The sequence below is a fragment of the Myotis myotis genome, unplaced genomic scaffold (assembly GCF_014108235.1).
Source record: "Myotis myotis isolate mMyoMyo1 unplaced genomic scaffold, mMyoMyo1.p scaffold_m19_p_19, whole genome shotgun sequence".
Taxonomy (NCBI): domain Eukaryota; kingdom Metazoa; phylum Chordata; class Mammalia; order Chiroptera; family Vespertilionidae; genus Myotis; species Myotis myotis.
This window is the reverse complement of record NW_023416323.1, coordinates 6,782,992-6,789,126: the sequence shown is the minus strand read 5'-3', so window position 1 is coordinate 6,789,126 and position 6,135 is coordinate 6,782,992. Positions and strand designations below refer to the sequence as shown.

The 6,135-nt window shown below is 46.0% G+C and overlaps 1 pseudogene; it reads left to right on the top strand.

Annotated features, from left to right (window-relative positions):
* The first annotated feature begins 507 nt into the window (after positions 1-507).
* Positions 508-1,352, top strand: LOC118674841 (annotated as a pseudogene).
* The last annotated feature ends 4,783 nt before the right edge of the window (positions 1,353-6,135 follow it).

Here is a 6,135-nt window from a genome sequence, read left to right as displayed (position 1 = left end):
ACCCGAGTACTGAAAATTTGTCTATCCTGATGGGAAATCTGGGCTGTTTATACTAGGCCCATAATTGATATTTCAAATCTTCCAGACGCTGGTTTGGCTCAGTGGATAGAGTGTCGGCCTGGGGACTAAAGGATCGGGGTTCGATTCCAGTTACGGGCATGTACCTCGGTTGTAGGCTCCTCCTGGCCCGGGCCCTGGTCCGGACTCATTCAGGAGGCAACCAATGGATGTGTTTCTCTCACATGGATATTTCTCTGTCTTTCCCTCTCTCTTCCATTCTCTCTAAAAATCAATGGGGGCGGGGGCGGGGGGGGGGCGGGGAAGGCGGGCGCCGCTGCTGTCTCGGACCTCGCGGCTGCCGGCGACCTCCCTAGGGGCGCGGAGGGTCGGCCCGGGTCTGGAGCGCCGGGGAGGGTGCGGACCGCGTGGGGCCCGCCAGCGCGGGAAATGGCGCCGGCGCCGGGCCTCCGGGCGCATCCTGTCGATGGGTTTGTGTGTCCGAGCAGATGATGAGATGTTCTCTGATATCTACAGGATCCGGGAGATCGCGGATGGGCTGTGCCTGGAGGTAGAGGGGAAGATGGTCGGTAGGACAGAGGGTAACATTGATGACTCGCTTATTGGTGGAAATGCCTCCGCTGAAGGCCCTGAGGACGAAGGTACCTAAAGCACAGTAATCACTGGTGTTGACATTTTCGTGAACCATCACTTGCAGGAAACCAGCTTCACAAAAGAAGCCGACAAGAAGTACATCAAAGATTACATGAAATCTATCAAAGGGAAGCTTGAAGAACAGAGACCAGAAAGAGTAAAGCCTTTTATGACAGGGGCTGCAGAACAAATCAAGCACATCCTTGCCAATTTCAAAAACTACCACTTCTTTATTGGTGGAAACACGAATCCAGCTGGCATGGTGCTCTGCTGGACTACCGTGAGGATGGTGTGACTCCATATATGATTTTCTTTAAGGATGGTTTAGAAATGGAAAAATGTCAACAAATTGGGCAGTTTGGCTCCATCACCTGTCATCATAACTAGCTGCTGCTTTTCATCCACACACCAAGACTAGGACAAATGGGACTGATGTTATCTTGAGCTCTTCATTTATTTTGACCTTGATACATTTGGAGCGGAGGCATTGTTTTTAAGAAAAAAACATGTCATGTAGGTTGTCTAAAAATAAAATGCATTTAAATTCATTTGAGAGAATGCTTCTTAGTTTAATACATTTTAAAATCTATCCTGTGTAGTGTTCCTGGAGAAGCTAGAGCCTGGTTGTAGACCACTACTGTTAAGCATATAGACTGTCTTCAGATAACTTCTACAATGGAAACTACTACTGAGACTGGAGGGGGGAAAAACAAGAATCAAAGCCTTAGTTCTGAGTTGAAGTAAAGGAAAAGACCATGCTCACAGCAGAATCAACATTTGAAGTGGATTCCTTAGACATTTCATCATCTACAAACAGAAGTAGTTAACTGGAAGAGATTACCAAAAGAATAAAGAGACTAATACAACCGGAAGCAAAGGCTTGTCTGAGCTTATTTATCATGTCAAGTTAGAACCAAGATCTATAGAAATCTAGGTCTCCTGGAATTGTGTTGCAAGCTTTTGTTAGATTTCATGAAATGGGATGGGCAAATTTTGTGTGACTAAGGTGGCTGTGTTTGTAAATGGGAAAAGTCAGTAGTTTATAGGATATGAGGTCTACTTTGGTGTTCAGCTTTATCAGGACATTGATCACTTGTTTATAGATTGGCTCTGGGCACTGCAAGAGCAAAGATGAGTGACAGACCTATGTGGCCTAAAATAAATGTGTGGACATCTGCAAAAACATAAATAAATTTTAAAAATCAATGGGAAACTATCCTCAGGTGAGGATTTAAAAATATATATATATTACAGGTATTTTGTAACCACCAATGAAATCATTGATTCAGATAAGGATCATCACTGGATGCTAAAACTTTTAGCTGAAAACTTGTTGAGAAACAGGATAGTCACATAATCTCCAGTATCATCCCACAGGTGACTTAGAGGGAATGAAGGAAACCTTTACAATGGAGGAATCTGGCAGACTCCACCTCAACCCAGTCCAAAAAGGAAACAAACTCACACCATGCTCTCATGAACATGGTGCACTGAGGACGCAATATCATCTAAATATTCTTGTAAAAAATGTTGGCCACGGTGCTTGGTTTGAAATCCCGCGGGTGTCGACCGGCTCGCGAAGTGGCAGATCCTGTGCGAGCCGGCGGTAGGGACTGGCTGCCGCGCTCGGCTCCCGGTGGAGTAGGTCGTGGGCCTCGCCGTCCGGTGACCGGGAGACTTCCATCATGAGGAGAAGGTGCGGGCTGTGGGGGAATGGGGCCGCGGGAGCGGGGACGCCCGTCCCGGGTGCGGGGCCGGTGGGGCTTCCGGAGGCCCCTCTGGGCCCTGAGCGAGGGTGTCACCTCGGCCCGCGCTCCAGTGAGGCCGGGGCGCGGCCGGGCAGAGCCGGCGGCGGTGGGCGACGCACGGGGAGCGGCCCCGGCGGGGGGAGGCCACCGCGGACCCGGACGCCCGGTGGGGCCGAGCGCGGGTGCGCGGAGGAGCCGCCGGCCGGCGGGCGGGAGGCGGGAGGCGGCCGGCCCCACGCTCCCGCTCGCCCCGCGCGGCAGGTGCGGCTCCTCAGGTCGGAGGACTCCGGCGGAGGCCTGAGCCTGAGCGTCGGCGTGTCTGTTTGTTTTTAAATGAAGCCGTGGAGCTTCTGTGTATCAAAAAAAAAGAACGTTTAAACTGAATTTAAATCATGAAGAAAGAACCAGATTAATCCAAGCATATTCTACAAAATATATTCTACAGAACAACTAGTTGGATCCTTTAAAATGTCAATGTCATAAAAGAATAAAACAAAACAAAAACTGCGGAACTGCTCCAGATCAAAGGACAGAGGAGATATGACATTGACATCTAAATGCACTGCACAGTCCTTGATTGCACTGGATCCTGGATTGGAAAAAATATATATTTTTAAAGAACAAAGCTATCTATAATAATAAAAGCGTAATATGCTAATTAGACTGGATGTCCTTCCCGAAGCCTGGGCTGCGAAGAACGAAGCGGCCTCGGGGGGCAGGAGGGGGCCAGAGGCAGAGGCAGCCACCACCGCGGCAGCCAGCGGCCAAGCCCCTTGCATGAATTTCATGCATCAGGCCTCTAGTTATTGATATAATTAGAAAAATTTGGATGTGGAGTACATGTTAGGTAATATAATGTTGATAATGTTACTATAATGTTAAAATTTTGGAGTATTGTGATTCTCTCTAGGAGATTCATAGGAATTATTTAGGTCTGAGGTAGTGTGGTGCCTGCAACTTACTTTCAAGTGGGAGAGAGAGATAAAAGAAGGCAAAATGTTAACACTGGTGAATCTAGGTGAAGGGGATATGAGTGCTCGTATTAACTTTTCTGTAAGAGTGAACATTTTTGAAATAAAAAATTGGGAGTAAATCAATAAGTATTTCTTTTCAAACCTTCTACCATGTTCCAAAAGTTACATTATTTTCTGTTCCTTGGAGTATTAACCAAGAGTACATTGAATAACTCATTCAACACTTGTTGAGTGTCTATTGTGTGCTAAGCACTGGGTAAGTAAACAGTGGTGAACAAAACACAAAAAACTTTGTTCTCAGAGGTTCCAGTCAAGATGGTGGCATAGGTAAATGAGGGACATGCCACCTCCTACAACCACACCAAAATTATAACTAAAATACAGAGCAACCATCATTCAGAGCCATCTGAAATCTAGCTGAATAGAAGTCCTACAACTAGGGAATTAAAGAAGCACATCGAGACTGTGGGGCAGATAGGAGGGGCAGAGACATGGGGCAGAATCGAGGAACTAAGTGGTCCCACACCCAAATGTGGCAGTTTAAAATAGGGAGGGATATCATGGATGTGGAGGTTTCTGAGCTCCAGCACTGGGGCAGCAGCTTGAAAAGAACCTGGGACATTCATGGAGGAACTAACTTATCTGGAATCAGGGCAAGAGCTGGAGGGGTAGCTTTGTCCCAGACAGAGGCCAGTGTTTCTTTACTGAGCCTCCCCACTACAGAGCCAGAAGGCAGGCACAATATCTGAATCTCCATTAACCTGACTCACAGTTTTCACCCCACTCTGCTGATTCCCTGAGACCGCACCCCTCCCTACTTTCTGGTTTATCCAAGTCATTCCCAGTGACTTTTCCATACAACTGGCCTCTCTTGCCTCATGCTTTGGATTTTCCTAAAATATCTCAAACAAGCATCGTTGGCATCAGCATGTCCCATACCTCTCAATAAGTGGCCCCAGACCCAGAACTAGCCACAGCTAACCTTGGTTCATAGCTTGGTGTCTCCTGGGCACCTCTAAGCCCAACACAAGCAGCAGCCGTGTGCAGATTGCTTTGTAGCTAATGCTGGGTGGCCCTGGGCAAGGTATAGGCAGTGGCTGACATTGAACCTCCCAGGAGGCTCCAGAGCCAGTGTTCCCAGTGGTCAGTTTCAACCACACCAGATTACAACCCTACCACCTCCACAATTGACACATTCAAGGGGCGGTCTCAGTAAGCACCAAAGCCCCACTGAAGCAAGTCTTGCTCCATAGGGTTGGCTCCTGTACAGCATCTCTCACTGTAGTCACAGCTGGTCCTCACAGCCAATTGGCCTGGGGTGGGGGTCAATCCCTTCCAGTGATGCCAAGAACAATGAGGGTCAACTACAACAAGACAGTGCACACAGCTCACACAGGGGTGCACCTGGAGCACCCAGCTCAGGTGACTGGAGAGGCTGAGACACTGGGCCTATATTACACCTACTACACAAGGCCACTCTATTAAGTTTGGGAGACATAGCAGATCTACCTAATACATAGAAACAAGCACAGGAAAACAGCCAAAATGCAGAGACAAAGAAGCATGTCACAGTCCAGCTATGACAGGGGAGCCAGTCAGCATGGCTCAGTGGTTGAGTACTGACCTGTGAACCAGAGGTTGTGGTCAAATCCAGGTTGAGACTCTGTCCCCAGTGTGGAGCATGCAGAAGACAGCCAATAGATGATTCTCTCTCATCATTGATGTTCTTGTCTCTCTCTCTCCCTCTCCATTCCTCTCTGAAATCAATAAAAATATTTTTAAAAAGAAACATCTCACAAATGAAAGAACAGGAGGAATCTCCAGAAACTGAACTAAATGAAATGGAAGCAAGCAAATTACCAGACACAGAATTCAAAACACTGGTTATAAGGATGCTCAAGAAACTTAGAGAACTTCAAGGAACATAGTAAGAACATCAACAACATGAAAAAGGACCAATCAGAAATGAAGGATAGACTAACTGAAATAAAGAATAATTTACAGAGAATAAACAATACCTCAATCAGAAGAGAAAAAAGAAAAAAGAATCCAAAATTATGGAGATAGTGTAAGGAGCCTCTGGGAAAACTTCAAGCATACCAACATTTGCATCATGGGGGTTTCAGAAAGAGAAGAGAGGGAGCAAGAAATTAAAAACCTATTTGAAGAAATAATGACAGAAAACTTCCCTTACCTGGTGAAAGAAATAGAATTACAAGCCCAGGAAGCACAAAGAGTCCTAAGGAAGATGAATCCAAAGAGGTCTACACCAAGACACATCATAATTGAAATGCCAAAGGTTAAAGACAAAGAAAGAATCTTAAAAGCAGCAAGAGAAAAACAGGTAGCTACCCACAAGAGAGCACCCATAAGACTGTCAGCGCATTTCTCAACAGAAACTTTGCAGACCAGAAGGGAGTTACAAGAAATATTCAAAGTGATGAAAAGCAAAGACCTATAACCAAGATTACTCTACCCAGCAAAGCTCTCATTTAGAATTGAAGATCACATGAAGAGCTTCCCAGTTAAGAAAAAGCTAAAGGAGTTCATCACCACCAAACCAGATTTACATGAAATGTTGAAGGGTCTTCTTCAAGAAGAAGAAAAAGAAGAAAAAAAAAATCAAGAATAGAAATAATGGCAATAAATACATATCTATCAATAACTGAATCTAAAAATCAAAATAAGCAAACAAGCAGAACAGAAACAGACTCAAATACAGAGAACATTTTGGCAGTTGCCAGATGGGAGGAGGTTTGGGG